This window comes from Nomascus leucogenys, chromosome 6 (assembly GCF_006542625.1).
Source record: "Nomascus leucogenys isolate Asia chromosome 6, Asia_NLE_v1, whole genome shotgun sequence".
Lineage (NCBI taxonomy): Eukaryota > Metazoa > Chordata > Mammalia > Primates > Hylobatidae > Nomascus > Nomascus leucogenys.
In genome coordinates this window covers 78,626,023-78,640,638 of record NC_044386.1, presented here as the reverse complement: position 1 = coordinate 78,640,638, position 14,616 = coordinate 78,626,023, and the positions used below count along the sequence as shown (strand labels likewise).

Here is a 14,616-nt window from a genome sequence, read left to right as displayed (position 1 = left end):
GCCCAAGGCCAGTGGGAGGGTTTGTTCTCTCCTTGTGTGTGGATTCACTTATGCTGAAGTTTTTAGGGACATGGGATGGACAGGATGAAGTAGTAGCAATTATTATCATTATTTTTTTTTTGAGATGAAGTCTCACTCTGTCGCCCAGGCTGGAGTGCAGTAGCGTGATCTCAGCTCACTGCGGCCTATGCCTCCAGGGTTCAAGCGATCCTCCCCCATCAGCTTCCCAAGTAGCTGGGATTACAGGCATGCACCACCATGCTCAGCTGATTTTCATCTTTTTAGTAGAGACGGGGTTTTGCCATGTTGTCCAGGCTGGTCTCGAACTCCTGACCTCAAGAGATCCACCCGCCTCAGCCTCCCAAAGTGCTGGGATTCCAGGTGTGAGCCACGGAGCCTGGCCTAATTCTTAGCGGAAAGAGGCATACGGTTGTATTCTTTGTACCCTCCCAAACCCCTCCCACTCTGTTCTTGGCAGGCTGGCCTGTTCATTCATTCATCCCACATACGTTACCAAATTCCTGCTCTCACAGACCTTACATTGTAGTGGAAGACAGATCATAAAGAAATAATCAAATGACTCTATAACGTAACTGCTAACAAGGAAAGGATGTGCAGTAGGCGAGATGACTTAGACCTCGTGGTCAGGGAAGACCTCTCTGAGGAAGTAACATGTTAGCAGGGCTTTGAGGGAGCAAAAGAAACAAAGGTTGGAAGAAAGAGCACTCTTGGGAGACAGAAGAGAGCATGCAAAGGCCCTGGGTTTGGTGTCAGCTCTGTGTGTTCAAAGAGCACAAAGAAGCCAGTGTAGCTGGGGCAGAGTGAGATGGAAGCAGGGTGGTAGGAGATTATTTCAGGGTGATGGTCAGGGCCCAGACCTATTGGCTTTACTGGCCGTGAGAAACACATGGATTTCAGTTCAGATGTGAAGAAAAGCCATTGGAAGAGTTTTGAACAGGATAGCAAGTGATCTGATCTTGAGGTTATTCCGGCTGTTCTGAAGAATATGGGCTGGGCATGGTGGCTAATGCCTGCAATTCCAGCACTTTGGGAGGCCAAGGTGGGAGGACCACTTGAGGCCAGGGGTTGGAGGCCAGCCTGAGCAACATAGTGAGACTCCATCTCTACAAAAACTACAAAAATGAAGTGGGTGTAGTGGTGCATACGTGTCGTGTCAATCAGGAGGCTGAGGTAGGAGGACAGCTCGAGCCCAGGAGTTGGAGGCTACAGTGAGCTATGGTTGCTCCACTGCACTCCAGCCTGGGCAACAGAGCGAGACTGTGTCTCTAAAAAAAACAAAGAACGTACAGAAACTTTCTCACCAAACTACTACAGGATTCCACACCAAAGTGAACGGCGCTTTCTACCTGAGAAAGTCTCGTGGCCTTGTCTAAGGTGGGAAGAAATATGGGCTATGGACTCTGAATTGCCAGAATGAGGAGATGGATCTCTCCTCCCATTTTCTCTTCCTGATGGATCTTCTCTTTCCCACTTAGGCCTCACGTATAGATGTGTCTCCCTCTCCTTTTTTGCCCTGAGAATCAATGGTTTTGTTTGTGGAGGTTTACCTTTAGAAACAATTCAGGCTGCGCACGGTGGTTCAGGCCTGTAATCCCAGCACTTTTGGGAGGCCGACGCTGGCGAATCATGAGGTCAAGAGATTGAGACCAGCCTGGCCAACACGGTGAAACCCCGTCTCTCCTAAAAATACAAAAATTAGCCAGTCGTGGTGGCGGACGCCTGTAGTCCCAGCTACTCGGAGGCTAAGGCAGGAGAATCACTTGAACCCAGGAGGCGGAGGTTGCAGTGAGCCGAGATCACTCCACTGCACTCCAGCCTGGGCGACAGAGTGAGACTCTGTCTCAAAAAAAAAAGAAAAGAAAAGAAACAATTTGGTCCCCATCAATTCTCTGATATTGAGTCCTGAAAACACTGGAAAAAAATGTTTATTAAGATTTGGAAGAAATTTGCAATTTAAAGTGTTTCAACCAAAAAGAAATCAATTACCTCCCTGTGTGCCATGAATGCTAATTCTCTTTGTTTTTTTAAAGCATCTCTTCAACTCTAACCAGATCTCCACTGCCTAAATTGAAAGAAGACCCTAGGTAAGGCTTTCTAGTCAGAGATAACACTTCCATAAAATAACCAGAAGAACTACGGCACAGAGAGGCTGTACTCATCTGCTCGGGCTGCCATAACAAAGCACAGTGTCGGGGTGTCTTAAACAACACAAATGTATTTTCTCCCAGTTCTAGAGGCTGGAAGTCCAAGACCAAGGTGCTAGCGGGATTGGGTTCTGGCAAGACCCCTCTCCCCTGCTTGCAGACAGCCAACTTCTCACTGTGTCCTTGTGTGGCCTTTTCTCTGTCTACGTTCAGGGGTTGGGGGAGCTCAGATGTCTCTCTCTTCTTTTAAGAACACAAGTCCTATCTAATTAGGACTCCAATCTTAAGGCCTCATTTAACCTTAATTTCCTCTTTAAATGCCGGATCTCCAAATACAGTCATATTGGGGGTTAGGGCTTCAACATATGAATGCGGGGGTGGGGGATGGGGGGATAGCCCGTTTCATAACCAAAGTTCTCAATAAATGTTCAATGAAGATATGGGTAAATGAACGGATTTGTCTGGACACCCTGAAACTATCAGAGACCTCTGATGGAGCATGAGGTAAAGACAGTGGCTCAGGCAGAGAAACTGTAGACCCATGAACTAAATGACCTAGAACCTACATAAATCAGTAGCGTTCCTCTACATCGGCGATAACCCACTAGAAAATGCAATAACAAGTTAGACTCAGTTCACTGTAGTAACAACAATCATAATATCTCAAATTTTACCTAACAAAGAATATACATATAAGACCCCTATGAAGATGATTTAGAAAGGCTATTAAAGCATATTTTAAAAGGAATAGAGGCCGGACATGGTGGCTCACACCTGTAATCCCAGCACTTTGGGAGGCCAAGGCAGGTAGATCACTTGAGGCCAGGAGTTTGAGACCAGCCTAACACGGTGAAACCCTGTCTCTACTAAAAATCCCCCCCACTAAAAAAAATTAGCCGGGCTTGTTGGGACATGCTTGTAATCCCAGCTACTTGGGAGGCTGAGGCAGGAGAAACGCTTGAACCTGGGAGGCAGAGGTTGCAGTGAGCCAAAATCAAGCCACTGCCCTCCAACCTGGAAGACAGAGTGAGACGCTGTCTCAAAATAAAAATAAAAATAAATAATAATAATTTAAAATATCCTTCTAGCCAAGCCAAGCACAGCTAAGGGACTAAGTTGGCCTGTGAGCCACTAGTTTGTAATTCGTGGTGAGTATAATGGGCATGAGGCTTGTTCCTAAACGTAGGGGTGTGGGAGGCAGAAGAATACAAGCAGACTCTCCCCCTCCCACATGCTGTTACCTCTCCACCTCTCTGCAGGCAGCTTTCCTAAGGTCCTGGACCTTCAGAACCTTGCTGGAGTTGGAGGCAGAAATGTTCTGGATCTGCAAAACAGTTAAGGGATATTAAGGAATATTAAGATAGCCCCCCCCCCAAAACTAGGGCATCCTCCTAACATTATCCACGGCTGATCAGTAACATGTGGGATGAAAATTGGAGTTTATGACTTTATAGCAGTATAAAGCAATAGCAAAGTTAATGTAAAATCACTTTCCTGTCAGGCCTGCATGGCGTCAGCTCATGCGTCTCTAAGACCCGAAAATTGAGAGCGTTTTCGCACCCCAGGGGCTGCTCCTGGCGGCTCTGCGGCGTCAACATGCCACAGAACAAGTATATTGAATTACACTGTAAACACTATGGATACTGTTTGGATCACCATGAGAAAAAGAGAAAGAAAGAAAGTCAGAGGCTCATGAATGTTCAAAGAAGGCAAAGAAAATGATGGTCTGAAGGCTAAGCTTTACCATAAACAGGGCCATGCTGAGAAAATACAAATAAAAAAGACTGTCAAGATGCATGAAAAGAGAAAAAAAAAAAAAAGAATGCTGAAAAGACTCCACAGGGAGCAGTACCTGCCTATCTGCTGGACAGAGAGGAACAATCTCGAGCTAAAGTACTTTCCAGTATGATCAAACAGAAACGAAAAGAGAAGGCGAGAAAATGGGAAGTCCCTCTGCCTAAAGTATGTGCCCAGGGAGAAACAGAAGTATTAAAAGTTATTCGAACAGGAAAGAGAAAGAAGAAGGCATGGAAGAGGGTGGTTACTAATGTCTGCTTTGTTGGAGATGGCTTTACAAGAATACCACCTAAGTATGAAACACTCATCAGGCCAATGGGCTTGCATTTCGAGAAAGCCCATGTAACATATCCTGAACTGAAAGCCACCTTTTGCCCACCAATACTTGGTGTAAAGAAGAACCCGTCATCCCCACTGTATACAACTTTGGTGTTAGTACCAAAAGTACTGCCATGGAGGTAAATGTGAGCAAATTGGGGCTTGTGATGCAGGGAGACAGTTATTTAGGGAAAATATGCCCAGGTTACCAACAATCCTGAGAATTATGGATGCATAAATGCAGTCTTACTGGTTTGACAGCAATTTCATATATAATTATTGAGGACTACGCACCAATTGAAAAAACTGCCATTACTGTCATGTTTCTGAATACTACCAAACAGCCATACATGTCTGCAATCATCAAGAGATTTATTCCTTCCTTCCTTCTTTCTTTCCTTCCTTCTTTCCCTCCCTGCCTCCCTCCCTCCCTCCTTCCTTCCTTCCTTCTTTCCGTCCTTTCTTCCTTCTTTTTTCTTTCTTTTCTTCCCTCTGTGGCCCAGACTCGAATCCAGTCAGCTCGCTGCAGACTCCCTGCCTCCGGCTCCCGTGATTCTCCTGCCCCGGCCTGCGGGCTGCCTGGGATTGCCGACGCGCGCCACCACCGCTGCCTGCTTTTTCTCCTTTGGCTGGAGGCGCGGTTTCGCCATGTTGGCCAGGCTGCTCTCCAGCTCCTGACCCCGAGTGCTCTGCCCGCCTCAGCCTCCCGAGGTGGAGGTGCTGGGACTGCAGACGGAGTCTCGCTCACTCGCTGCTCGGTGTTGCCCGGGCTGGAGTGCGGTGGCGTGGTCTTGGCTCCATGCAGCCTACGCCTCCCAGCCGCCTGCCTTGGCCTCTCAGGGTGCTGGGATTGCAGCCTCTGCCCGGCCGCCGCCCGTCTGGGAGGTGGGGAGCGTCTCTGCCTGGCCGCCCATCGTCTGGGAAGTGAGGAGCGCCTCTGCCCGGCCACCCACCGTCTGGGAAGTGAGGAGCGCCTCTGCCCGGCCACCCACCGTCTGGGAAGTGAGGAGCGTCTCTGCCTGGCCACCCATCGTCTGGGATGTGAAGAGCGCCTCTGCCCGGCCACCCCGTCTGGGAAGTGAGGAGCGCCTCTGCCCGGCCACCCACCGTCTGGGAAGTGAGGAGCGCCTCTGCCCGGCCACCCACCGTCTGGGAAGTGAGGAGCGTCTCTGCCTGGCCACCCATCGTCTGGGAAGTGAGGAGCGCCTCTGCCCGGCCGCCCCATCTGGGAAGTGAGGAGCGCCTCTGCCCGGCCGCCCATTGCCTGGGAAGTGAGGAGCACCTCTGCCCGGCCGCCCCGTCTGGGATGTGAGGAGCACCTCTGCCTGACCACCCCGTCTGGGAAGTGAGGAGCGCCTCTGCCCGGCCGCCCCGTCTGGGAAGAGTGAGGAGCGCCTCTGCCCGGCCGCCCCGTCTAGGAAGAAGTGAGGAGTGCCTCTGCCCGGCCGCCCATTGTCTGGGAAGTGAGGAGCGCCTCTGCCCGGCCGCCCCGTCTGGGATGTGAGGAGCACCTCTGCCCGGCCACCCATCGTCTAGGAAGTGAGGAGCGCCTCTGCCCGGCCGCCCCGTCTGGGATGTGAGGAGCACCTCTGCCCGGCCGCCCGGTCTGGGAAGAAGTGAGGAGCGCCTCTGCCCGGCCGTTCCGTCTGGGATGTGAGGAGCGCCTCTGCCCAGCCGCCCCATCTGGGAAGTGAGGAGCGCCTCTGCCCAGCCGCCCCGTCTGGGAAGAAGTGAGGAGCGCCTCTGCCCGGCCGCCCCGTCTGGGAAGAAGTGAGGAGCGCCTCTGCCCGGCCGTCCCGTCTGGGATGTGAGGAGCGCCTCTGCCCGGCCGCCCCGTCTGGGAAGTGAGGAGCGCCTCTGCCCGGCCGCCCCGTCTGGGAAGAAGTGAGGAGCACCTCTGCCTGGCCGCCTCGTCTGGGAATTGAGGAGTGCTTCTGCCCGGCCGCCCCGTCTGGGATGTGGGGAGCGCCTCTGCCCAGCCGCCCCGTCTGGGAGGTCTACCACGGAGGCCAGAAGCAATGTGGGGGCTGGACGTGGTGGCTCACGCCTGTAGTCCCAGCACTCTGGGAGGCGGAGGCGGGTTGATCACTTGAGGCTAGGAGTTCGAGACTAGCCTGGCCAACATGGTGAAACATATGAAAAATACAACAAACAAACAAACCAACCAACCAACCCAGCAACAACAAAACAGGTCTACCCTGGAGTCATACTCTAATTTTTTCTATTTTCCTCCCTTTCTCATCCTTTATTCCACTTTCTTTTTCTTCCTCTTCCTTCTTCTTTGTCAAATAGAGGATTGAGTTATTATCATTGATCCATACAAAGTCCCTCTCTCATTTATTTTCTTTAATTCCCACTCCCCATTTGTATTCCCCGTCTTCCCATGTGCAACCTTTCTAATATGTTTGATATGCATCTTTTTGTTTGTATGTATTTTAAAAAATGTTTACTGTTTTGTGTGCAAAAAAATTAATAAAAAAAGAGATTTATTAAATTGCAAACATTAAAATGAAAAAAATACAAAATCATTAAAAAAAATAATGCTTTAGCACTCTAACTTCAAACATTGCTCTTAACTGCAAAGGTTAGAAAAGATCACTTTCCCTTTAAATATGCAAAGAGAAAATGTTTCCAGGATTAATCTGAAACCTTTGTAGCCCTTTAGCTGGAAGGATCACCCTACTAAAAATGCATCAATAGAAACACTAATCAAATAACCAGTGAATGTAAAATTATAAACCCACATGTGTATTAAAGGAAAGAAATGTAGGGAATGTGCAAGGATTTTTAGCAGACTGGGAGTTTAGATTTCCCGCCTGAAAGCAACAGGCACTGACAACAGAAAGAGACTGGGATTCACTGGGAGAAGAAAAGAGCATTGCAGCTTGGAACAGACCTAAGGCCGAAAGGAGGACAGAGCATTGGCAAAAGTCAGCCAAGGAGGTTGGAGTGAAGGGAGCAGGGAAGGAATGACGCCTGATGAAGCAGGAGGGGTGTGAACCTGAGTGATTAGAGCTGTGTAGACTGCAGTTAGCCACCCTAGGGTTTTAAGAGGTGGAGAAGAAGGATCATCATCAGCCTTACGCTCAAGATAATGATACTGGCTGTAGCGTGATTCATGGGGTAGGGGGGTCTGAGCCGGCGCAGGACAACCAGACTTGCAACCACTGCTGTGATCGGGAGAGGATGATAGTGGCTTGGGCTAGCATGTGGGGTGCAGTGGACGTGGAGAGGAGTAGGCAGAAGTGCAAACTATTGAGGAGGTAAATTTATCAGACATATGAGTGGTTGGATATGGGCGGGGAGGGAGAGTCCACCCTTGGGCTGACTCCTGACTTTCTCGCTTTGGTATTGAGATGTGTGCAGACGCATTCCCCCAGACAGGAACACTGAAGAGGAATGAATTGGGGGGCAAGAGCATGAGTCAGTCTTGGACAAGCTGACTTGGAGGTGCCTTTGCAATCTCCGAGTGAACATCTGCCCTGTTTCCCAGTTCACAAATCCCTCACCTGTAACAGTTATGATAAAATTGGCAGGAAGTTAACTCCTAGGTGTGGAGGAGCAGAAGAGAGACTCGGACGGGGGCTCTCCGTTTACCCCACCACCCTCCCTGGAGCCTCTCTGAAAGATACTCACTGAAGATACTTTGTTTTTTGGTCTAGTTGAAGAAGGAGAAACTCAAATGTGTTCTGAAAAATAAGTATGGGGCCTTCTTAACAAGGCCATGGCATACTATCCACTCTTTCCCCTCCCGCCCTGGAGGGAGTGGCTGGCCACTCACACTAAACTTAGAGAATCAGCTGCAGCAGGAGGAAAGGAGGAAAGCCAGAACTCCGGGAACATTACTGGAGAATGAGGACTGGCCAGACCCTCGCATAGGGAACGAATTCTCCTGCCTCCTGTGTTCAATCAGCCAGAGGAGCAACTTTCAGTTCCCCCATCACAGCACACTTCTTCATTCTTGTGGCCTCACATGTGCTGCCCCCTCACCAGAAACACCCTGCCCTTTCTCCTCTCCTACATCCTTTTCATCTGCATGGCTTCTTGAGCATATTTTATTCAGTGCTCAGATACCATATCTTTCTGGAGGCCTTTTCTGATGTCTTATAGCTGGGTTCAATGTTTGTGGCAGAGACTGCTAATCGTCTACACATCCATTCTCTTGTCTTTTTTTTCTTGGTACAAGAACCCCTAATATTGGGCTGAGCATAAAGTGCTTGGTATAAAGTCTACATTGTCCAATATCTTTTGCAGCTGGATGAGACCATTTGGCTAAGCTCTGGCTAGTAATATGAAAGTGGAAATGTTTGCAGCTTCTGGGATATGATTTTATAGGGAGAAGACATGCCTTTCTTCCCCTTCCTCTATATGAATATGATAGCTGATTCTTTTTGTTCTTCGTTTTTGTTTTTTTTGTTTTGAGATGGAGTCTTGCTCTGTCGCCCAAGCAGGAGTGCAGTGGTGCGATCTCATCTTACCATAACCTCTGCCTCCCAGGTTCAAGTGATTCTTCTGCCTCAGCCTACCAAGTAGCTGGGATTACAGGCACACGCCACCATGCCTGGCTAACTTTTTGTATTTTTAGTAGAGATGGGGTTTCACCGTGTTAGCCAGGATGGTCTCTATCTTCTGACCTCGTGATCCGCCTGTCTTGGCCTCCCAAAGTGCTGGGATTATAGGAGTGAGCCACCATACCTGGCTGATAGCTGATTTTTTAGTCACCAGCTTGGACTAGGAAGACATAGACCACACCCTAGGGATGGTGAAGTTTTGCACTAGAAAGAGATTGGATTCGTTTACTTTTTTTTTTTTTCTAAGACAGAGTCTCGCTCTGTTGCCCAGGCTGGAGTGCAGTGGCATGATCTTGGCTCACTGCAACCTCCGCCTCCCAGGTTCAAGCAATTCTCTTGCCTCAGCCTCCTGAGTAGCTGGGACTACAGGCACATGCCACCATTCCCAGATAATTTTTTTTTTTTTGGATAGAGACGGTTTCACCATGTTGGTCAGGCTAGTCTCGAACTCGTGGCCTCAAGTGATCCGCCTGCCTTGGCCTCCCAAAATGCTGAGATTACAGGCATGAGCCACCGCAGCTGTCCTGGATTCATGTCCTAATGACTTTATGGAGCTACTAGGTATTTTGCAGTGTCTATCTCTTGCTTTCATTTGTGTAAAAGGGAAGTCAACTCCCATCCTGTGTAAGGCACTGTTATTTTGGTTACATGCAGAAAAACCTAATCCAAATTTACACAGTGTTCCTTACATGTGTTTATTCCTATGAAAACTCTTAGACCCTGCATTACCAATTACTTACCTGAGTGAAAAAAAGTCTGTCCTGCCAGAGTTGACACTCTTCTTCTTATGCAGATAGCTCCAAAGATGTCCTCACCTAACATAACTCATATCTGCAAGTGTTCGGTAAGGAACCAGAAAGCCAGTTATCCAAAGGCAATGCTGTCAAACCACTTCAAATGTTGCTTTCTGGTCTCAGGCTTGATAGTCACTAGGTGATGCTATAGTTAGGATTGTGCCCATTTCTCCTCCAGTGCAAGTTCTGTCTCTTGGATGGAATAGTCAGTTCATACCACCAATAAACCCGCAGAAAACAGGAAGGCAAAAAAAAAAAGCACGTACAACAAATGTCTTAAAAGTGGTGTCCCCTAGTTGACACATCCTATGTAGGATTTGGAAAACCAAAAGTAATTTTTAAAACTCTGATGGTTTGGCATTTGGAATATTGAAAGCAATCTGGAAAATCCCGATAGTCCATTTGCATCTCCATCATTAGATGAAGAAGCAGATGGTCAGGATGAATTTCAGTAGGATCAGAGGAGTGAGTGTATCCGGTGGATTGGCTCACTCCTAGCACCATTATTGAGGTTGGTGATACACCCTTTAACAGACTCTGCCGATGAATCTGTGCTGATTAATTCACTTTTTCCCCCCAGAACCTTTCCAAGGTCAAATACTGTGTATGATGGTGTTTTATACTTTTATACCAAGCGTTTCCGCCTTGACTCATCTGTAATTGATAGTCTTCAAGTATGAGCCAAAGTAATAATGGCCGGGAGATAGAAGCACATAACCTGGACAATATCTTAAAAATCAGAAGTTTTAAAAAATTCAAACATTATCAATAGAATACTGTTTAAATATCTGGACAAATCTGATAATCTCATAGGGTTCAGGTTCCAATTATGCTGGATTTTTGAAGTTTCACAGCCTGTTGGCCAGGCTGGCTTCAAACTCCTGACCTCAAGTGATCCGCCCGCCTCAGCCTCCCAAAGTGCTGGGATTACAGGTGTAAGACACTGGACCCTGCCAGGGCTGAAGATTAAATGAGGTAGCGCATATAAAGCACACAGCAGCTATCAGTAGGTTTTACCTATTATGCAGTGGGCTTTAACTCCCTAAAGAGGGACTCCATTTTTTAAAAATCACATTGTATTCCTAGTATCTACCATAGTGCCTGGCACTTAATAAGCACCACTAAAATGTCTGATCAATGTTAACTGAGTATGAGAAGGACCTTGAATGCAAAGAGTTCTTGCTGGGATCCTCCTTTAAATACAATGCTTCTCTCCTATAAACATAACCCTTCCCTTAGAAGGCTACACAGGGCTGGGCATGGTCAGCTACTCGAGAGGCTGAAGTGGGAGGGTTGCCTAAGCCAGGGGAGGTTGAGGCTGCAATAAGCTGTGATTGCACTATTGCACTCCAGCCTGGGCAACAGAGGGAGACCCTGTCTCAAAAAGAAAAAGAAAAAGGAAAATTTAAAGAAGAAGAAGAGGAAGAGGAAGAAGAGGAAGAAGGAGGAGAAGGAAGAAGGAGGAGAAGGAGGAGAAGGAGGAGGAGGAGAAGAAGGAGAAGAAGGAGAAGGAGGAGAAGGAGGAGAAGGAGGAGAAGGAGAAGGAGAAGGAGGAGAAGGAGAAGGAGGAAGAGGAGAGGGAGAGGAAGAGGGAGAAGGAAGAGGGAGAAGGAAGAGGGGGAAGGAAGAGAGAGAAGAAAGAGGGAGATGGAAGAGGGAGAAGAGGAAGAGGAAGAGGAAGAAAAGAGAAAGAAAAGAAAAGAAGAAAAGAAGGAGGAGGAGGAGGAGAAGGGGAAGAGGAAGAGGAAGAAGAAGAAGAAGAACAACAACAACAACAACAACAACAACAACAACACTGGAAAGAATCCTAGCCCAGAGTTTATGTGAAAAAGGAGATCCCTGACACATTAGTGCTGTGATTCCTGGAGCCTGCTAGGTAGAAGGTTGTTAACCAGAGTAATTTATGCACAATCAGTGGCAGGGGAGAAAGAAGGTTTTATACAGCTTAAAGGAGATAAGTCATTTTATTTGGGCTCCTGCAGTATTATTATTTAGACTCTCATTTATTTTACATCACTTCTCTGATGACTGTACATGAATATATATTGACAAGTTGAATGATCTGATCCCCGCATTAGAGGGTAAACTTGCATAATCCCTTGTAGACATACTCTGGGGAGTGAGGCTACTTTGTGGAGTTCCTTGCCAGTATCCCTAAGCAAGGAATTCTTTCTTGTTCTAAGCTGTGGTGTATGGTTGTGGTTTTGGAGCTGGAAAAGGAAAATAAGATGGAATATTTCATGGCAAATTCGCTGGTCATTTCAATTGTTGAACATGTTTCTTTCACGAAGAGTTATTATTACAGCATCTTCTGGCTTAAGGCAGTGAAAGTCCAGGCTGGGCGCAGTGGCTCGTGCCTATAACCCCAGCACTTTGGAAGCCTGAGGTGGACAGATTGCTCGGCCTCTTCCCTACTGCCCTCTGATGCACTCACTCCAGAAGCGGAAGGAGAGAGGCCCCGGGTAGTGAGTCCACCAGACACTCCCAGGCCAGCAGAATCACCTCTTGAAGACAGAGACAAGAATGAGTGAAAGAAATGTAGCTAGGAAAAGTCAAAAGGAGATGATAGGCTTTTGAGATGTTTGGAGCGAGTTTTAGTCCCTTTCTTTGGATTTGGGGGAGATTATATCGCACAGGCTGACAAGGAGAAAGGAGGAGGGTGGAAGTTTTGTCTTCATCCCATTTGTCTCTCCAACCTTGAACTTGCATGAGAACTATGGGGGGCAGGTGATGAGGGTGTCAACCAAAAAGGATCTGTGCCATCAGCACCATTAGTAAGAAACCAGGCCGGGCACAGTGGCTCACACCTGTAATCCTAGAACTTTGGGAGGCTGAAGGCAGATGGATCACTTGAGCCCAGGAGTTCGAGTAGCCTGGGTAACATAGGAAGACCCTGTCTCTAAAAAAAATATTAAAAATTAGCTAGTCACGATGACACACGACTATAGTCCCAGCTACTTGGAAGGCTGAGGTGAGAGGATAGCTTGAGCCAGGAGGCTGCTGTGAACTACTATTGTGCCACTGCCTGGGCAACAGAGTGAGACCTCATGTCTAAAAATAAAAATAAAAAACAAGATAAATAGGCCAGGTGCAGTGGCTCACACCTGTAATCCCAGCACTTTGGGAGGCCGAGGAGAGTAGATCACCTGAGTTCAGGAGTCTGAGACCAGCCTGGCCAACAAGGCAAAACCCCATCTCTACTAAAAATACAAAAATTATCTGGGCGTGGTGATGCACATCTGTAACCCCAGCTACTCGGGAGGCTGAGGCATGAGAATCGCTTGAAACCAGGAGGTGGAGGTTGCAGTGAGCCGAGATCGCACCAGTGCACTCCAGTCTGGGTGACAGAGCAAGACGTCATTTCTAAAAATAAAAAATAAGGTAAGTCATCAACCATCCAGCCATTTCTGCATTTTTGGGTGAGTCCACAAAAAAAAAAAAAAGAAAGAAACCAGATTTGCTATATTAGTATGAAGCTACACTCACCTTTGACTAGCTGGAAGCTTCTCTAAGATTGTGGTTAGCAAAAGCCAAGAGCTTCCTAGAGGTAAGATTGAAAAGGTTTTGTTGAGGCTGTTTTATTGGCTATGTGTCAGCTCTTGGGAGTAATTTGCATAAAACTTGTCAGAGTGTATTTTCAAGGTGTGAAACGCTAAATTTTCAACATGTAAGATAGGAACCTTGGTCAACCTGACATCTGACTGCCAAGCTTTACCATGCACTGCTTCCCAAGAGCAATCAGCCAGTCGTGAGGTTAAGGTTTCAGGAAGCAGCTGAGTCTACAAACAGCTTCATCAAACTGCAATAAGAGGGGTGGCAGTGAGATGTCAAGACCCAGTGGCTGGATAGGTACAATCCAAGGAGTATGGCTAACAGTAGAGTCAGTGGTTTGGAGTGAGCAGACCAAGAGTGAATGTGTTTCCTCATCTTTAAAATGGAGTTAATGAGAGTACCAGCCCAAAAAGGAAGTTGTGGTAATTGAGTGAGTTAAAGCATGTAGCACGCTCAGCACACTGATTTATTCGTAATGTATTCTCAAGCAATGTGAGCTGTGTTCATCGTCACCACCATTATTATCGCCATCTTCATCACCATCATCCTGGCTCTTCCACTTATGTGGGTTGTGACCTGGGGCAAGTTGTGTAACATTTCTAAACCTTGGATTCCTCATCTTTACATTAAAGAAAAAACATAATTATCTTCAAGGATATAGTGAGGATGAAATGAAATGAGGCACATAAAGCATCTAACATGATGCTTGGCAAATAGTAGGTGCTCGTTGAGTGGGCATTATTTCCTGACGGTTTCCACAGCTTTCCTTTATTGATTGATAGTCAAAACAGGTATTTTGGAAGAACGAATACCAGAGGAAGAAAGACAACAAAGTCTCTGTGATGGGAAAAGTTTACTCAGTGGAAGAGACTCTCACGTTTTTGATGAGAGTTTTTATTTTCATTTTTTTGTGTGGTCCCATCGGACATCTCCCTAAGACCTCAGATGTCCTTGAGTTTACAGTCCCACACATTAAGTAGCTTTCATTACTGAAGAAATCAGAGAGGATTGAAGATTTGGGGACATAGATGTGAGGTTTCCAAATTTTTCAATAAAAATACAGGTGCACAATATTTTATCTGGCTATCATACATGGATGCCAATTTATCTTCTTGTAAACTCAAGCTAGGATTGACTCTTGTTTTGTGACTTTGTGTGATTTACGATATCCACATTCAAGGGCTTCTCAGCGAGAGAGAGAGAGACGCTGCAGAATGTAGGCTCGGCTGGGCACCGTGGCTCATGCCTGTAATCCCAGCACTTTGGGAGGCCGAGGTGGGTGGATCACGAGGTCAGGAGTTTGAGACCAGCCTGGCAAAGATGGTGAAACCCCGTCTCTACTAAAAATACAAAAATTAGCTGGGCATAGTGGCAGGCGCCTGTAATCCCAGCTACTCAGGAGGCTGAGGCAGGAGAATC

General features: G+C 47.3%; 1 pseudogene; it reads left to right on the top strand.

Annotated features, from left to right (window-relative positions):
- The first annotated feature begins 3,761 nt into the window (after positions 1-3,761).
- Positions 3,762-4,538, top strand: LOC100581930 (annotated as a pseudogene).
- Positions 4,539-14,616: the final 10,078 nt, after the last annotated feature.